A 19,734-nucleotide genomic window follows, 5' to 3' on the forward strand; every position below is an offset into this window, starting at 1 on the left:
CTCAGTTACCTCACCTGTAAAATGAGCATTGTGTCTGGCACATTCGTAAAGCACTTAACAAATACGATTGAATGAATGAATGAAATACCATAATTATTCTTGTGATTGTTTTTTGAGAAGACCAGGGTGGGGTGCGAGGGTGGGAAGAGGAGTCAATCATTCGTTCATTTATTCATTCAGTCGCATTTACTGAGCGCTTACTGTGTGCAGAGAACTGAACTAAACTCTTGGAAAGTAGAGGCAGAGTGGGTCAATGGAGAAACCCGGGCTTGGAAGTCAGAGGTCATGGGTTCCAAACCCGGCTCCGCCGCTTGTCGACTGTGTGCCCGAGCAAGTCACTTAACTTCTCCGTGCCTCAGTTCCCTCATCTCTAAAATGGAATTAAGATTGTGAGCCCCACGTGGGACAACCTGATCACCATCCCCCTGCCCAGCTCTTAGAACAGAGCTTGGCACATAGTAAGCGCTTAACAAATATCCTGATTATTATTATTATTACTACAATTCAGCCACATCTAGAAACACTCCCTGCCCACAATAAGCTTACAGTCTAGAAGGGGGGAGACGGACATCAAAACAAGTAAACAGGCCATCAGTATAAATCATTCATTCATCCAATAGTATTTACTGAGCGCTTACTATGTGAAAAGCACTGTACTAAGCGCTTGGAACGTACAAATCACATCAAAACAAGTAAACAGGCAAGACAGTGAGCCCATTATTGGGCAGGGATTGTCTCTATCTGTTGCCAAATTGTACATTCCACTTGCTTAGTACAGTGCTTTGCACATAGTAAGCGTAAGCGCTCAATAAATTCGATTGAATTAGTAGAAATAAATAAGATCATAGATCTTTATGTATATACACATGTCCTGTGTGGCAGGCAGGGGGTAGAGCAAAGGGAGCGAGTCGGGGCGATGCAGAGGGGAGGCGGAGCTGAGGACAAAGGGGGCTTAGTGTGGGAAGCCCTCTTGGAGGAGGTGAGCCTTCAGTAAGGCTTTGAAGGGGGGGACGGGTCAATCTTTGGCGAATTTCATTCATTCATTCAGTAGTATTTATTGAGCGCTTACTATGTGCAGAGCACTGGACTAAGCGCTTGGAATGGACAGTCCGGCAACAGAGACCGTCCCTGCCCAATGACGGGCTCACAGTCTAATCGGGGGAGGCAGAGGGACAAAAACAAGACAACATAATCACGATAAATAGAATCAAGGAGATGGACACCTCATTAACAGAATAAATAGGGTAATAAAATAATATAGATATTTGAGGAGGGAGGGCGTTCCAGGCCCGAGGTAGGGGATCAGACTGTAAGCTTGTCGATGGGCAGGGACTGCCTCTATCTCTCACCGAATTGTCCATTCCAAGTGCTTAGGACAGTGCTCTGCACATAGTAATCGCTCAATAAATGCTATTGAATGAATGAATGACTTGGGCCGGGGGTTGACAGCTTGATTCTATTTATTGCTATCTTGATTCTATTTATTGCTATCTTGATTTTATTTAATGCTATTGTTTGTGTCTGTCTCCCCCGATTAGACTGTAAGCCTATCAGTAGGCAGGGACTGTCTCTATCTGTTGCTGATTTGTACATTCCAAGTGCTTAGCACAGTGCTGTGCACATAGTAAGTGCTCAATAAATACTAATGAATGAATGAATGAATGACTTGGACCAGGGGTTGACAGCTTGATTCTATGTATTGCTATTGTTTTTGTCTGTCTCCCCCGATTAGACTGTAAGCCGGTCAGTGGGCAGGGGACTGTAGTCTGTTTGCCGATTTGTCCATTCCAAGCGCTTAATACAGTGCTCTGCACATAGTAAGTGCTCAATAAATACGAATGAATGAATGAATGAATGAATGAATGAATGAATGAATGAATGAATGACAGGGGAGAAGGAGGCCCAGGGAGAAGGTTAGCTGCACCAGAGGTGCAGAGTGTGAGGGCTGGGATGGAGGTGAGCCCATCAGCGTGGCTCAGTGGAACGAGCCCGGGCTTGGGAGTCAGAGGTTGTAGGTTCTAATCCCGGCTCCGCCACATGTCAGCTGTGTGACCTGGGGCAAGTCACTTCACTTCTCTGGGCCTCAGTTCCCTCAGCTGTAAAATGGGGATGAAGACTGTGAGCCCCACGTGGGACAACCTGACCACCTTAGCCCAGTGCTTAGAACAGTGCTCGGCACATGGTAAGGGCTTAACAAATCCCAACATCATCACTGGGCAGGGATGGGCTCTCTCTGTTGCCGAATTGTCCAATTCAAGCGCTTAGTCCAGTGTTATGCACAGAGTGAGCGCTCAATAAATGCGATGGAGTGATTGAATGGCGGGGAGGGAGGAGTGGTGTCTGATTGGTCCCCGAGCGGGGGGTTGGGAGGGAGGCCCGCTTGGTGATTGGTCCCCGGGCGGGGCGCTGGGGGAGGCCCGGTTGGTGATTGGTCCCCGGGCGGGGCGCTGGGGGAGGCCCGTTTGGTGATTGGTCCCCGGGCGGGGCGCTGGGGGAGGCCCGCTTGGTGATTGGTCCCCGGGCGGGGCGCTGGGGGGAGGCCTGCTTGGTGATTGGTCCCCGGGCGGGGAGCTCCCGGAGGCCCCAACCGGAAGTAGGCCCGGGCTCGCCGGGGGCTGCTCTCCCGCGCGCCCCTTCCCCTCCCCCGCGCCGGGCCGGGGTTGGCCTCCTTCCCGCCGGCTCCCGGCAGGCCCCGCGCGCGCCCGGCCCGAGGCCGCCGTGACGTCACGCCGGGTGAGGCGGCGCGGGGCGGGGGGCGCGGGGCGGCGCGGCGCGGCCCGGGGGCTGGGGGGGTTGGAAGCCACTGGGCCCCAAATTGCCTTGGCCCCCGCCCTTTGCTCCCTCACTGCACCCCGCCCCCTCTCACTGCACCCCAGCCCCCTCCTCCCTGCTCCCGCCTCCTCTCACTGCATCCCGGCCCCCTCCTCCCTGCTCCCTGCTCTTCTCACTGCACCCCACCTCCTCTCACTGCATCCCAGACCCCTCCTCACTGCACCCCAGCCCCCTCCTCCCTTCTCCCTGCTCCCTCTCACTGCATCCCAACCTCCTCCTCCCTGCTCCCGCCTCCTCTCACTGCATCCCGGCCCCCTCCTCCCTGCTCCCTGCTCTTCTCACTGCACCCCACCTTCTCTCACTGCAGCCCAGACCCCTCCTCACTGCTCCCTGCTCCTCTCACTGCACCCCACCTCCTCTCACTGCATTCCAGCCTCCTCCTCATTGCTCCCTGCTCCCTCTAACTGCATCCCAGCCTCCTCCTCCCTGCTCCCGCCTCCTCTCACTGCATCCCGGCCCCCTCCTCGCTGCTCCCTGCTCTTCTCACTGCACCCCAGCCCCCTCCTCACTGCTTCTTGTCCCTCTAACTGCATCCCAACCCCCTCCTCACTGCTCCCACCTCCTCTCACTGCACCCCGGCCCCCTCCTCACTGCTCCCTGCCCCCTCACTGCACCCCAGCCCCCTCCTCACTGCTCCCTGCCCCCCCGCTGAGGAACCCACCCCTTCCGTCTCCCCCGAGTCCCCAAGCAGATCCATGGCTTGACAACCCGATGGGGTTTGAGAGTCAGAGGACATGGGTTCTAATCCCAACTCCCCCACTTGTCTGCCCTCTGACCTTGGGCAAGTCACTTCTCTGGGCCTCAGTGACCTCATCTGGAAAATGGGGATGAAGACTGTGAGCCCCACGCGGGACAACCTGATTACCTTGTACCCCCTTAGCGCTTAGAACAGTGCTTGGCACATAGTAGGCACTTAACAAATGCCATCAGTATTATTATTCTTATTATTATCCTCTTCTAGAAAGCGGGGATGAAGGCCGTGAGCCCCTCCTGGGACACCCTGATGACCTTGTATCTACCCCAGATCTTAGAACGGTGCTTGGCGCATAGTAAGCGCTTAACAAATGCTATCATACTTACACATCCTTCCCCCCTGCCCCAAGCCTCTGGGTCACCAAGGCCGCCCCCCGGGGCCCGGATCCCCGGACTCTGGTCCGCCGACGGGGCGGTCAAGCAGTCACTGGTATTTATGGAGCGCTTGCTGTGTGTAGAGCACTAAGCGCTTGGTAGTAATAATAATGATAATGGTATTCGTTAAGCGCTTCCTATGTGCCAGGCACTGTGCTAAGCACTGGGGTGAATACATGCAAATCAGGTTGGATGCAGTCCCTGTCCCACTGGGGGCTCACAGTCTCAATCCTCATTTTGCAGATGAGGGAACTGAGGCGCAGAGAAGTGAAGTGATTTGCCCAAGGTCACACAGCGGACAACTGGCAGAGTCAGGATTAGAACCCATGACCTTCTGACTCCTAGGCCCGTGCTCTCTCCACTCCGACATGCTGAGTACGACACAACAGAGTCGGTGGCCGCGTTCCCTGCCCACAAGAAGTTTGAAGTGTACTTTCCAAGCACTTAGTACGGCGCTCTTCACGTAGTAAACGTTCAGTAAATACGATTGAATGAATGAAAGGGTAGTGTAGAGGAAATTAAATGAGCCATGCAGATTCACAGCAGAGTCAGGACTAGCACCTGGGCCCTCTGACTCCCAAATCGGTGCTTTTCCCAGTAAGCCACGGTGCTTCTCTAAATGCCAGAAGCAGCGTGGTTTACTGGAAAGACCACAGGCCTGGGACTCAGGACCTGGGTTCCGATCCCAATTCCACCCCTTAAGTACTGTGTGACCTTGGACAAGTCACTTCACTTCTTTGTGTCTCAGTTACCTCACCTATACCGTGGGGATTAAATCCTAACCTCTCCTGTTTAGACCGTGAGCCCTCGGTGGGGACCGGGACTGTATGCAACGTGATCATTTCATGTCTACCTCAGTGCTTAGTGCAGTGCTTGACACATATTGAGTGCTTAACAAGAACTCTAAGTGGCAGGGCCACCTCTCGTGACTCCGGAGCGGCCTAATGTGTTTATTGACTTGCCCCAAAATCCTCGCCTCCCACGCCTCAGCCTCCGGACCTCGAATGACCGCGGAAGGGCCTGTAATGAACCCGGGAAGGGCACCATCGGCACCGGGGCCGGGGCCGGCGGTGGCCGAGGGGCAGAGCCCGGACGCGTCCCCGTGGTGCCCTCGTCACGTCCCTTTCCTTCGCTTTCCGTCCGCGCAGGAGCCGAGCTCTCTCCGCTGACCTTGGCTGGGATCGGCAGCGCCGGCCTGGCGGGAGCCCTCCACACCACCCGTGCCCGTCCGCCCACGTGGTTCACGTGAGTCTGTGTGCGCGCGTGGCTCCCCGGCCACCCTGGGCATTTCTACAGGCGGTTTGCCGTTTTGGGGAACCCTTTCCTCCCGGGGTGAGGGCAGTTTGGGAGAGAACCGGCTGCCCGGCCCCGCGGGGCAGTGCTGTCCTGCCGCCTCGGAGGCTCCGGGAAACGAGGGAGGTCCGGGCTCCCGAGGGCCCCGTTGGGTTGTTCGCCCGGGCACCCGCTTGACCGGCCTCATCGGGGCCCTGTCCGTGCGGGCCCGGACCGCGTACCCAGACGGAGAGGGCCCCAGGGCTGCGGAGCCCCTCCTCGAGCCCCTCCTCCTGCCCCGTCTCTGGGCCCTGGCCCCGGGGGGCCCTCTCCGTTGGGGCCCCGCTCCCGTGGGCGTGACCGGGTGGGCGAGCCCCTCCGGAGGCCACAGTCCCCGCTCAGGGCTGGAGGAGGAGGAGCGGGAGCTGAAGGGTGGAGGGCTAGGGTTCTGTTGCCGGTTACAATACTCAACTCCTAAGACCTCGGTAAGTCCCTTAAGCCCTCTGTGCCTGAGAGAGTCATCTGTTAATGGTAGCGCTAATGCTCGCTGCTTACCTGCCTACCTTGCAGGGGTATTGGGGAGATTAATCTGGTAAAGTGCTTTCGGCTCCTCGTCTGAAAGGAGGTATGTCAGGATGAAGCGTGGTTTGGGTGGCGCTCTGCTAACCGCTCCAGCAGCCCCGGCGGGCAGACGAGGGGGTCCGGGAGCCCGGCCGGAGGGAGGAGAGCTGAACCCGGCGGTGATTTCGGCGGCGGGGGGGGGCGGCGGGGGGGGGGTGGGCCGTGAGGGAGGCAGAACGCGACTGCCAGACCTGGAGGGCGGCCAGGGGCTGCCATTCACTCCCTGCCCTCATCCGGGAGCTTCCCGGAACGGCCGTCCCCTCCCCCGTCCCCCCGCCGTCCTGCCCGGGCACCCGCTCCGCGGTGAGCCAGAGCGGAGCTGCCCCGTCCTGCCCCATCTCACCTGCTCCCCCGCAGCCCACCCCCCCGCCCTCTGCATCCCGCCGAGGTCGGGGTTCGGCGGGGTCGGCGGGCGTCGGGGCCCGCTCCCCGGGAGCGGAGGGGGCGCCGGCGACCCCCACGGGCTGTACCAGCGGGACTCCCAGCTCTGCCCGTCCCGGGGCTCTCCCGGGGCCCGAGAGCGGGCCGGCCGGGGCTGGACGGTCCTCACGGCCCCATCTCTCCGCCCTCTCCCGCTGCGGAGGCGGCTGCCAGGCAGACGGGATTGTGAGCGGCTGCTTGGAGCGTTGATCCGTGGGCTTCCCCACGCCCCAGGCCGGGGATCGGAGAGCTTCGCATGGGGCTGGGGGCCGGGGGGGAGCCCTCTCTCACCTGGGGCCGGGTTGCCCACCTAAAGGATTTCCGCCCGGCCCACCGCAACCCCCCGAGCTGGGCCCTTGTGGGACCACCTGGAGAGGAAGCTGAGATCTGTGGGCAGGGGAAGGTATGGGCCGTGGGCAAGAGAGAAGGAGGGAAGCTTTCGCCCCAGGCCCGAGGTCCCCCACGGTGCCCCTTTTCCCCCCACAAGGCTGGAGGTCCCTCGCCCGGATTGGGCCGGCTCGGCCTGAGCGGCTGACTTTCGGATTCCGGGTCAGCCGTTAATATTGGGTTCCTCGTCGCTGTCCACTCTCCCCCCATGCCTCTCTCTACGCCTCAGAGCCCGTGGGATCGTATCCCCGTTCTCCCTCTCCCGGGGTCCCCGTCCACCGACCGCTGCCCCCCGCTCCGGCTGCCACACGGGGAGCTGGGTGAGGGCGGTGCCCGGAGGAAGGTGAGGGGAGCCGGTCGTGAGGAGGGGGTCTCGGCGTGACGGCGAGGCTCGGCCCACGGGGAACTCGCCCGGGGGGTGCCCACGGGCGCCCTCCGGAAACCAGCCTGGGGGTTTGGACAACAGGGCCGCTAAGACCCGTCGGCTTCAGGACCGTCTCTGCAGCCGCGGAGCGGTGAGATTGGGGTGGGGGAGCCTGGAGGGGCGGGCGGGAAGACAGGAGGGCGGGTGGAGTCGCTGCGGGTGACAGAGGTGAGCTGGGAGGCCCGTGGGGCGGGGCCGGGAGTGCCGTTTCCCGTGGCCTCGCCTGACCCGCCAAGCTGGGCCGGTGTAATGCCCTGTGAGTGTGTCGCCCTCCTCCTCGAGCCCGCCCGGGCCACGCGGTCTCTGTCTGCAAGGGGGGCGTGCAGGACCGCGGATGGAGGTTGTTCTGCGGTCAGCGCTCTGCGCCCAGACGGTTCGGGGTCCGCTTAAGTATTTGCCGCGGGCAGCTCCACGTCAGCCTCTTCTGGCCCCCCCGCCACCTCTCTGCCGCCTGCCGGGATGCTCCGTCTCCCCTGTCCTCCGCCGGTGCCTCCCTGCCGTCCGCCACCGGGCCCCGGGTCCGGGAGCTGAGTCCCTTGGGCCGGAGAGCCTTTGGTATTCATTCCTCGTAAGGGCGGGCTGCGTTCCAGGGGTTTCCGGGATCCCGGAGGTCCTAGTCTAAGGGCAACCCCTCACGGGGAGTTGGGATTTGGTGAGGGATTTGAGGATTCACTCTTGAGGTGGAGGAGGCCCCGGGGTGAAGCGGTTTGTCCCAGGATATGGCTGGGTGGGGGAAGGCAGATAAAAATCCCCGGCCCCAGACATTCCTAAAGCAGGGCCCGGAAGGCGCGGGCCGGCCCCGGTCGGCCTCCGGTTGGTCCTCGGTCCGTCCGACCCCCGCCTCCACCGCCATCCACCACCCGCTTGGTCTCCTCCCTCTCTTTGCCCCGTCCTCCTAAGAGTCCTCTGGTCGGTCTCCTCCTCCGCCACTCCGGTCCATCCCCCGTTCCGCTCCGTGGTCCGTCACTCAGTCCGCCTGGGTACAATGCGGGTGGGCGTTTGGGTCTGTGGTTGAGTCGGCGGCCCCCTGGGCCCGAGGGGTGCCGTCCCCCCAGGCCAGACTGGACCGGCCAACCGGCCGCCCATCCGCTCCTTCAGGGCTGGGGGTCGCTCGGCCCATCGCCGCTGCCGCCTGCCCGCCCTGCCACTTTGCAAACCTGATCCCTAACGGGGATCAGCGGGCAGCAGGCCGGCGACCTGCTCCCTCGGCCCACCCGTGCCTGACAGGACTCGAACCCAGGTCTCTGGGCTCCCCACCTTTGCTCTGTCCACTAGGCCACGCTTCCTGTTACCCCTGTTATGCGATGGGAAAATCGAGGCCCAGAGAGAGTCGTTGGCATGCCCAAGGACACGTAGGCCAGCAGCAGAGCTGGGACCAGAACCCGGTGCCAGGTGTTTCCCACCAGGCCACACTGCCTTTTTTCTCCCAGGCGCCTGACCGCCCCCGGGCCCCTGCCAATCTCTTGCACTCTATTCAACGTCTCACCTGGAGGGTCCCCAACGAGTGAAGCAGCGGCGTGGCTCAGTGGAAGGAGCACGGGCTGGGGAGTCAGAGGTCATGGGTTCATATCCCGGCTCCATCGCTTGTCAGCTGTGTGACTTTGGGCCAGTCGATTTACTTCTCTGGGCCTCGGTTCCCTCATCTGTAGAATGGGGATGAAGACTGTGAGCCCCACGTGGGACGACCCGATCACTTTGTATCCCCCCAGCGCTTAGAACAGTCCTTTGCACATAGTAAGCACTTAACAAATGCCATCATCATTATTATTACATTAAAACGGCCACGCGCTGTCCGACGGCCGTTTGTGGTTCTTGGGAACCACCAGACCAACACGGCTCCCGCGCACATCCCCCCACACTGACCGGACCGTGCTGTTTCCGTCCATCGGTCGGTCACGCAACCCACAGTATGAGCTGAACGCCTACCGTGTGCGGAGGGAGGACACCGCGGACTTAGTGGATGCAATCCCTGCTTTCAAGGGGCTTCCTCTCTACTGTGTCAGAGCATTGTACGGTACAGTTAGTGGACGCCCTCCCTGCCCTTCAAGGAGCTTGCCGTCTCCTCTGTCAGGGCACTGTACTAAACGCTCGGGAGTGTAGGCTACAGTTAGTAGTTGCCTCAAGGAGTTTCCCGTTTACGTGCGGAGCGCTGGATCGATTGCTTGGGCGACAACAGAGTCAGTGGACGCCATCCCTGCCCTCAAGGAACTTGCGGGCTATTGGGTCAGAGAACTGTACTGAGCACTTGAGAGGGAGAGTTGGTAGACCTAATCCCTGCCACTGAGGAGCTTATCTAAGGGTGGGGGGGCTTCCTGGCTGTAAGGGGGAGTTGGGGCCTTCTTACCTGAGCAGGAGGTTGGTCAGATACGATACTGGGGATGGGAGCGTGGGGGTGCTACCCAAACGCGCACTCCCCACCCTCAACAACTGTGGACCTACCTTATGTATCCTGTTATAGTCTCCCATCCTCCTCAATCGATCAATCAGTGGTATTTATTGAGCACTTACTGTGTGCAGGGCGCTGTACTCTCCCCTTGCGAGAGTGCAATACGGAGCGTTGGTTAGATGCGTTCCCTGCCTACAAGGAGACTCATCTCATTAAACCCACGCATTCAGTCTCTCACCAGATCCTGTCGTTTCAACCTTGCCGACACTGCTAAAATCCGCCCTTTCCTCTCCAGCCAGACCGCCGTCGCACTGATCCGAGCGTTTATCATTTCCCACCGTGATGACCGCGTCCTCCTCCTCGCTGACCTCCCTGCCTCCTGTCTCTCCCCACTCCAGCCCGTAGTTCACTCTGCTGCCCAGATGGTTTTTCTCCAGAAACGTTCAGTCCACGTCTCCCCAAAGTCCTCAAGAACCCCTAGAGGTTGCCCATCCACCTCTGCGTCCAGCCGAAGCTGTTTTCTTTAAAGCGCTCGCTCACCTTGTCCCCTCCTACCTGGCTGATCTCCTACCACAACCCTGCACTCTCCTCTAACGCGAAACTACTCAGTGTACCTCCGTCTCGTCTAACTCGCCGTCAGCCTCTCGCGACATCGTACCTCTGGCCTCGAACTCCCTCCTACCTATCCGACAGACGATACGTAGATATCTCCCCACCTTCAGATCCTTATTAAAATCCCATCTCCTCCAAGCAGCCTTCCGCATTCCACCTTCATTCCCCCTACACCCTCTCTTCTGCATCCCCCTTTCTCTTGGATTTGCACCCTTCATCCACCCTTCCTCAGCCCCACAGCACGTCCGTTCGTATCCGTGATTTATTTTAACGTCTGTCACCCCTCCAGATTGTAAACTCCTTGTGGACGGGGAAGATCGGCACCGATTTCGTTATAGGTTACTCTCCCAAATGCTTACTAGAGTGCCCTGCGTGTGGTTGGCGCTCAATAAATAGGATTGATTCCGTCTGGAGTTTCTTTTACTATCTGTTTTCCCAATAATGATAATAACTATCCCCTTTTCCCTCTGCTCCCTCTCTCCTCCCCCTCCGCCCTCTGCTCCCTCCCCTTTCCCTCCCCTTCACCTCCCCTCAGCTAAGCCGCCTTTCCCTCTGCTCCTACCCCTCTTCCTTCCCTTCCCCTCAGCACTGTGCTCATTTGTATATATTTTTATTACCCTATTTATTTGGTTAATGAGGTGTGCATCCCCTTGATTCTATTTATTTGTGTTTATGTTGTTCTGTTTTTGTCCTCTCTCCCCCGATTAGACTGTAAGCCCGTCATTGGGCAGGGATCGTCTCCATTTGTTGCCAAATTGTATATTTCAGGCGTTCGGTACAGTGCTGTGCACATAGTAAGTGCTCAATAAATACTATTAAATGAACTATGCAGCTTGATGAACGCTTACCTAAGTGTCAAGCACTCTTCTAAGCACTGGGGTGGATACGAGGTAATCGGGTTGGACACAGTCCCTGCTCCATATTGGGTTCACTCTACTAAGTAGGAGTGACTAGGATGTAATTCCCATTTTACAGATGAAGAAACTGAGGCACAGAGAAGCTAAATGACTTCCCCAGGGTCACACGGCAGATCAGTGGCAGAACCAGGACTGGAACCTAAGTCCTCTGACTCCTAGGCCCGTGCTCTTCTTCCTGTTAGTCCCTGGTATTTCCCTATTAGGCTGTAATAATAATACTAATGATCATGGTGTTTCTTAAGCACTTACCATGTGCCGGGCACTATACTAAACGCTGGGGCAGACACAAGGTAATTGAGTGGATACAGTCCACGTCCCCCGTGGGGCTCACGGTCTTAATCCCTATTTTGCAGACGAGGTCGCTGAGACGCAGGGAAGTTAAGTGCCTTGCTCGACTTCATACAGCGGACAAGTGACGGAGTCGGGATTAGAACCCGGTCCTTCTGGCTCCCAGGCCCTGGCTTTGTCCGCTCTCCACTTTGCCTGTTTCTCCGAGGTCCTCGAGGGCAGGGATTGCGTCTCCTTAACGTACCCTACTCCCCGCATCGTTCAGTGCGGTGCCGTGCGCACGGCAGGTGCTCAGTCAGTGCGACGGACGGATGGGTCCCCCGCTCCGTTCCGGATCGCGCCCGGTAGAGTAGGCACTCTGACAGACCGCTCACTGTTAATGATATCGTTAGTGGTATTAATGTTATCAGTTGTTGTTGTTAACGGTATGCGTTAAGCACTTCCTACGGGTCAAGCACTGTTCTAAGCACTGGAGCGCCGATCTTCGATGGGTGATCGCCGGAGCCGTGGCCCCGGGCCGAGGTTCGGCCAGCCCCGGCCGGCACCGGACACGAGTGAGAAACCACCGGGGCCCTGTGGCTGGCTCCCCGGGGACGGACGGCAGTCATTCCGTGTAGCCGGCCCTGCCGTTTGCCTCGTCACCACGGCTGCCCCTGCCAAAATAGTTTCCTAAGAAGATGCCGGCCGGCTGGTTGCCTGGTTGGCCGGCAGGGAGGGAGGGGAAGGAGGGAGGGAAGCGAGGGGCGGCTGGGTCCCGACGGAGCCAGTCCATATTGCCAAGAAAGCCCAGCGTGCCGGCGGCGGGACCTGTTCCGTCTTGCGAGCGGCAGTAGAACGCGGCGAGCTCGTCTTTCCGCTGTCGGGTGCTTCCCCCGCGGTCCCGGAGTGCCCATCCCTGCCCTCGCCGCCTCCGCCGGGGGCTCGGCCCCAAGTCTGACCCACGCCCGGCCCCGGACCCCCCCCCGCGCCCGCCCGCTCCCCGGGCAGCAGGGGCCGGACGGGCGGTGGGCCGGAGGACGGCGCGGCCTACGGCACCGGGGCGGGAGTCCACGCCGGGGCAGAGCTAACGGCTCAGAACCGGTAGACGCACCCAGGCGGTGGTGCCGTTCCCGGCCCAGTGGGCCGGCGGAGCCTGGTGGTATCCTGGGAGAAGAGCCGGGGTCTCTCTGGCGTCCTTGGGGCCCCAGGCTGAGTCGGGGACCCCTAAAATGTCCCCCGCCTCGGGGTCCTCAGCCCCGGCTGCCGCCCTCGAACCGTCCGCGTTTTATCCCCACCCTCGGCACTCGTGTGTTTCTCCGTTCTGCCGCTCCAGCCTGATCCTCTGACCCCAGCTTAGCGTCCCCGTGACTTGTCCTCGTTCTCCCTACGGCTCCCATCGGCGGTCGTCGATTCCCGCCTGTCTGGCACCGCCACCGACCGTCCGCCCCCCTGCGCCCTGCTTCCAGTGTCTTCTCCCAAACTCCCAGTTCCTTGCCTGTCACTTGGATCCACTTGTCCTCTCCGTGATCCATTTCCTGCGGTCTCTTCTCCCCCTCCACCTCAGCTCCCTGTCTTCACTGGCCACTCTGCCTCGTTCTCAGCTCTCAGTCAGTGGTAGTTATTAAGTGCTTAGCGTGTGCAGAGGACGATGCGACAGATTTGGGAGACATGTTCCCTGCCCACAAGGAACTGCCTCTGGCCCGGAGCACCCTCCCGCTTCATATCCGACAGACGGTGACTCTCCCGACCTGCAAAGCCTCATTGAAGGCGTATCTCTTCCAAGAGACCTTCCCCGACTTAATCCTCGTTTCCTCTTCTCCACTTCCTCCTAAATTGCCCTTGACTTGGATTTGCTCCCTTTAATCACCCCTCCCTCAGCCCCACGTACCTGTCCGGGATTTATATAAATGTCCGTCTCCACATCGAGACCGTCGGCTTGTCGTGGGCGGAGAACGTGTCTGCCAACTCTCTTAGAGTGCACAGTACAGTGCCTGGCGTATAGTAAGCGCTTAACAAATTGAAAAAAATTGGTATCTGTTAAACGCTTACGGAGTGCAGAGCACTGTTCTAAGCGCTGGGATAGATACAGGGTCATCAGGTTGTCCCACGTGAGGCGCACAGTTAATCCCCATTTTACAGATGAGGGAACGGAGACATAGAGAAGTTACGTGACTTGCCCACAGTCACACAGCTGACAAGTGGCGGAGCGGGGATTCGAACCCGTGACCTCTGACTCCCAAGCCCAGGCTCTTTCCACTGAGCCACGCTGCTTCTCTATTATTGTTAATAATGATGGTATTTGTTAAGCGCTTACACTGTGCCAAGCACTGTTCTAAGCGCTGGGTTAGATGCGAGGTAATCAGGTTGCCCCACGTGGGGCTCACGGTCTTAATCCCCATTTTCCAGATGAGGGAACTGAGGCACAGAGAAGTCAAGCCACTTGCCCAAAGTCACACAGCTGACGAGTGGCGGAGCCGGGGTTCAAACCGGGTCCTGTGGACCCCCAGGTCCGCGCTCCGCCCACTGGGCCCCTGCTTCTCAAATAAAATCAATTCAAATAAGTGACAGATATGGAGGACGGGGCTGCGGGGCTGAGGGTAGGGTGAGTAAAAGGAACAAACTCCCGCGTAATACTGCTCTTTGCGCCCAAGCAGCTTCCCCTTCACATCCAACAGCAATAGAGAAGCAGCGTGGCTCAGTGGAAAGAGCACGGGCTTTGGAGTCAGAGGTCATGGGTTCGAATCCCGGCTCTGCCGCTTGGCAGCTGGGCGACTGTGGGCAAGTCACTTCACTTCTCTGTGCCTCAGTTCCCTCATCTGTAAAATGGGGATTAACTGTCAGCCTCACGTGGGACAACCGGATGACCCTGCATCTACCCCAACGCTTAGAGCAGTGCTCTGCACATAATAAGCGCTTAACAAACGCCAACATTATTATATCCCCGGGAAGCGGTGTGGCCTAGTAGGTAGAGCGCGCGTCTGGGAGTCAGAAGACCTAGGTTCTCCTCTCGGCTCTACCGCTTGTCTGCCGTGTGGCCTTGGGTAAGTCACTTCAAGTGCTTCTAGGCCCTTCACCCTCTCTTTCATTTATTCAGTCGTATTTATTGAGCGCCTACTGTGTGCAGAGCACTGCACTAAGCTCTTATTTAGCTCCTCTTTAGACCATCAGACATCCCTCTCCTCATTCTCTTCTTTCTACCTTTTGTAATTCATTTTAGGACCATTTGCCAGGTTGAATCGTCAGCTTCTGAAGGCAGGCATCGTGTCTCCTGTTCCTTCTTTCCTCTCCCCACTGTTCAGCACAGTGCCCTTCCCCCAGACTTTCACTCGGGATGAGGCGGCCCGCCCAGCAGATACAGCGGTGACCACCTGAGAAGCAGCGTGGCTCAGTGGCCAGAGCCCGGGCTTGGGAGACGGAGGTCATGGGTTCGAATCCAGGCTCTGCCACTTGGCGGCTGTGGCACCGTGGGCAAGTCGCTTCAGTCGCAGATGAGGCTCAGTGACCTCATCTGCAAAATGGGGATGAAGACTGTGAGCCTCACGTGGGACAGCCTGAGGACCCTGCATCTACCCCGGCGCTTAGAACAGTGCTCTGCACATAGCGCTTAACAAATGCCAACATCATTATTATTATTATTACTTCTCTGTGCCTCAATTTCCTCATCTTTAAAATGGGGATTAAGACTTTGAGCCTCACATGGGAGAACCTGATTACCCTGTATCTGCCCCAGCGCTTAGAACAGTGCTCTGCACATACTGAGTGCTTAACAAATACCAACATTATTATTATTATTATTATGTGCTGTCCTGGACTCCTACACATTGCCATGCGCACATCCAAATAATGACCAGGGTATTTACTAAGCACCAGACACTCCGCTGAGCACCGGTCCCTCTAGACCGGTCTCCTCTTTCCCCGCTTTTCCCTCTGCTCCTCCCCCTCTCCCTTCCCCTCCCCTCCGCACTCTGCTCGTCTGCTCATTTGTATATATTTTCATTACCCTATTTATTTTGTTAATGAGCTGCCCATCCCCATGGGAAGCAGCGCGGCTCAGTGGAAAGAGCCCGAGCTTGGGAGTCGGAGGTCATGGGCTCGAATCCCGGCTCCACTTGTCAGCTGTGTGAATGCGGGCAAGTCGCGACTTCTCTGGGCCCAAGTTCCCTCATCCGTAAAATGGGGATTGACTGTGAGCCTCACGTGGGACAACTTGATTACCCTGGATCTACCTCAGTGCTTAGAACAGTGCTCTGCACATAGTAAGCGCTTAACAAATACCGGCATTATCATTATTTTTATTATTATTTATTGCTATTGTTTTTGTCCGTCTGTCTCCCCCGATTAGACCGTAAGCCCATCAGTGGGCAGGGATGGTCTCTATCTGTTGCCGAATTGTCCATTCCAAGCGCTTAGTACAGTGCTCTGCACATAGTAAGCGCTCAGTAAATACTGTTGAACGAATAAATAGACTGTAAGTTCCCTGTGGGCAGGAGACGAATCTCCCAACTCTGCTCTCTTGTCCTCTCCCAAGCGCTTAGTTCAGTCCTCTGCTTAATGCTGGTATTTGTTAAGCGCTTACTATGTGCAGAGCACTGTTCTAAGCGCTGGGGTAAACACAGGGGAATCAGGTTGCTTAGAAGAAGCACTCAGTGAATACCAGTGATTGATTAAAGTAGATCCAGAGAATCAAGTCAGACACAGTCCCCGTCCCAGAGGAAGCTCACGGTCTAAGCGGAGAGGGAGAAGGGGTATTTCAACCTCATCTTCCCATCTTACAGGAGGGAAACTGAGGCCCAGAATAGCGACTGGGCCGAGGTCACCCAGCAGACAAGTGACCGAGCCGGGACTAGAACCCGAGACTCCTGAGCCTTCGCTGTTAGGCCGCACCACCTCTCGAGTGGCAGTGAGCCGTGGGCCGTTGTGACGCCTGTGGATTCTCACCTGCCCCGGTGCCCGTGGAGCCCTATCCACCACCCAGGGAAGCAGTGTGGATTAATGGAATAATAATAATCATAATGGTGGCATTTGTTCAGCGCTTACTATGTGCCAAGCTCCGTTCTAAGCGCTGGGGGATACAAGGTGATCAGGTTGTCCCACGTGGGGCTCCCAGTTTTCATCCCCATTTTACCCATGAGGGAACCGAGGCCCAGAGAAGTGAAGTGACTTGCCCAAAGTCACCCAGCTGGCAAGCGACGGAGCAGGGATTAGAACCCATGACCTCTGACTCCCGAGCCCGTGCTCTTTCCACTGAGCCACGCTGCTTCGAGCAGGGACTTGGGAGTCAGAGGAAATGGGTTCTAATCCGGGCTCCACCACTTCTCTCCTGGGTGACCTTGGGCGAGCCACCGAACTTCTCTGTTCCTCAGTTCATCTGTAAAATGGGTATTGAAACCGTGAGCCCCACCTGGGCCAACCTGATTTCTCTTTATGTACCCCCCTGCTTAGGACAGTGCTCGGCACATAGTAAGCGCTTAACAAATACCGTCATCCTCATCATCATCAGGGACGTTGGGGGCCGAGCTCTGCCGTGGTGCTGTGGCCGCCCTATTTGGGCGTCCCGCTGCCGTCCGTCCTCGTCTCAGGGAGCCACTGGCAGAGTGCCGGCACGTTGCGGTCGGCCTTGTCTGAGTGCCGGGGGCCAGCGGCGTTCCCGGACCCCGAGGCGTCCCTGCCCCGCCACCGGCCGCTCTGCCGCCGGATGCCGGGGAGGCTCATGGGGCTCCCGTGGGGCGGATCGAGACGCGGTCTGGGGTCAGTCCAGTCCAGGCCATCGCGGTCAGGACGGCCCGCCCCGGGGCTCTAGAGGCCTGCAGCTCGCCGGGAGGTTCCGTGCCAGGCCGGTGCCACGCTGTCTGCCCGCCTCCCACACCACGTGCTGATCCTGTGTCTTTCCCGGCGACGCTACCGGGCAGCTGCAGCGGGCGGGGTGGCTGCCGCCCGGGAATCAAGCCGAGCCGATGAGGCATCGCTCCCGCGTCGCCGCCGCCTTCGGGGCCCTGATGGTCGGGTTGGTCGTCTCGGGCCCCGCTCGGGGCTGACTCTCTCCCCGGCATGGTTAAGGGCCCGGTGTGGCACCTTCTCTAGCTGCCCCATCGTACCCCTAGGGACGGGCCTCCCTTCGACCAGCAGCCCACGGCCCACGGGGGCAGTGGGACGGACAGGGTAGGCTTCAGATCACCATCGTCTGGGGTCTTTCCGGTCCACCAGAATCCCTCAGGTGATGCGAGAGGCCCGGTCTGAGCGAGGCCCGGTGACCCGCTCTGAGAGCTGTGGGGGTCCCCTTCCTCCTCCCCACTGAGGTCCAGGTAGCCTGGGCAGGGCTCAAGCAAAATCCCAACTGGCTGAAGACGTTCTCCTCTCAGAGGGGAGGCCGCTTAGGGCTAATAATCCTTCAGGAGAGAGGGTTTCGGTGGGGAAGGGTGGAGGGACCTGTGGAGGGCCATACGGGGGGTCTGACCCGAGGGAGGGTTGGGGGGGATGTAGCCGGGAGTCGGGTGGAAAACAGGCCATATGGTTTGCTGGCCGGCTCCGGGCTCAGCAGAGCCGGGGGACCCCGTTGTCACACCGCTTTGTTCAGCACTGGCCACACCTGACAACCCCACACACCCAAAGAGAACGTGGCCCTCCCTCCGCCCTTGGGCCCCAGGGGTCCGAGCCGCGATGGGCTGCCATCCCTGAAAAGGGATGAGGGGGAGGATCACGGCCCAGCGGCCGGGGAGGCAGCAAAGGTTAATATCAGTCGGCCATTCCTTCCCAGAGTCCCCACCGAAGCTCCTTCGCTGATCTCCGCACACTGCGTCTCCCCTCCTCTCGCCCCCACACACCCCCAGGACACCCTCCATGTCCTCATCCGAGTGCCCCTTACCACACTGACCCAGAGGGGACTGTTAGGGGTGTTAGATGATCCGCGCTGGGTCACTGGAGGAGTCGAGTGTGATGAAAAACGGTTTACCTGTAGCTCTGAGGAGTAGTATCACAAAGGACATTTCTCCAAGCATCTGGTTATTTCAGGATCTGGGCGTTTTTTGTTTTATCTTGTTTCTCCTTAATGGCATCTGTTAAGGTATTATGAGGTCCCAACCCCTGTACTAAGCTCTGCGTAGATACAGAATAATCAAAGTAGACATACCCTTGTCCCCCGTGGGGCTCACAGTCTTAGTCCCCATTTTACAGATGAGGTGACCGAGGTCCAGAGAAGTGAAGTGACTTGCCCAGAGTCACACAGCAGACAAGTGGGAGAGCTGGGTATAGTATAGAACCCAGGTTTTGTGACTCCCAGGCCCGAGCCCTTCCCCCTAGGCTATGCCGCCTTACGCCGGTTGGATTGCCATCACCTGTCTGATAAGAGATAGAGGAGGAAAGAGGAGAAGGGGTTATGTCCGTAATAATGTTGGGACTTGTTAAGCGCTTACTACGTGCCGAGCACTGTTGTAAGCGCTGGGGTAGACACAGGGGAATCGGGTTGTCCCCTGTGGGGCTCACGGTCTTAATCCCCATTTTACAGATGAGGTCACTGAGGCACAGAGAAGTGAAGTGACTTGCCCACAGTCACACAGCTGACAACTGGCGGAGCTGGAATTCGAACTCATGACCTCTGACTCCAAAGCCCGTGCTCTTTCCACTGAGCCACGCTGCTTCTCTAATGACACGAGTGAGTGAGCGAGTGATGATAATAGTGGTCTGTGTACATCTATGTATTCACGGGGCCAGGCATTATATACGTACTCAATACGTAAAAGAGTAAGGGAGTGGATACGAATGATGTAAAAGAATATTATTTATGGATATCGGGTGTATGTGGATAAAGATACAGATGTGTTGGTGTCCTTTCTGCTCGGAGAAGACACCCCTGGTGCTGAAATTCACTTAAGGGAGAGACAGAGAGGAAGGGAGGAAGAAAGAAAGAGAGAAAAAAAGAAGACCATCTCCTTGTTGTGCGGTTTGATGATTTCAGCGCCTGGTACTGTTTTCGCATTTGCCTCCTGGTCTCTCGTTCCTTCCGAAGCTTCCGCGTGGAGAGCCACTCCTTTCTCCGTGGCAGCTCGCCACCCCGGTCTAGTCTCAGCAATTGACTCAGCAATTGACAGCAACTGTCTGAGGCTTTGTCCGACCGGGTCCTTAAGCGCTCGGTCGGCCCTCCCGGCTTTGTGTTTCCCAACTTCAGGTCTCCACCCGGGCAGCCGCCCGGGCCTCCTGCTCGTTCTCCTCACGTGTCCCGCCCGGCGTAGCTGTACCCAGGGCTTCGATGCCCAGAGGCCGACGACGGGCCAGAACTCCACCGTCCGCGATCTTGCCTTGCCGTCGGATGTTGAGTCCGGCCCACCACTGACCCTAGCAAACAGCTGATGGAGCCGGACGTGACACCGGGGTGGGGCCTAGCTCGCACCCAGAGAGGAGGTTGGACCTCACTCCGCTTATTTAGTCCTTCACCCGGGGTCGGGAGCCCAATCCTTCACTGCCGTCTCACTCTG

At 58.2% G+C, this 19,734-nt stretch overlaps 1 protein-coding gene across 2 annotated transcripts in view; it reads left to right on the plus strand.

Moving 5' to 3' along the window:
- Positions 1–2,598: 2,598 nt before the first annotated feature.
- GNB1L (G protein subunit beta 1 like) overlaps positions 2,599–19,734 on the plus strand; it is a 38,350-nt gene continuing 21,214 nt past the window's right edge. Inside the window, exons 1-2 of one of the 2 annotated variants that reach the window (XM_029049060.1) lie at positions 2,599–2,733; positions 5,109–5,205. The gene's annotated coding sequence lies outside the window, so the exon portion shown is untranslated. Of the gene's footprint in view, positions 2,734–4,303; positions 4,336–5,108; positions 5,206–19,734 lie in introns of those variants that run through there. The other variant, XM_029049061.2, reaches the window with a different exon arrangement.

This window comes from Ornithorhynchus anatinus, chromosome 21 (genome assembly GCF_004115215.2).
Source record: "Ornithorhynchus anatinus isolate Pmale09 chromosome 21, mOrnAna1.pri.v4, whole genome shotgun sequence".
Lineage (NCBI taxonomy): Eukaryota > Metazoa > Chordata > Mammalia > Monotremata > Ornithorhynchidae > Ornithorhynchus > Ornithorhynchus anatinus.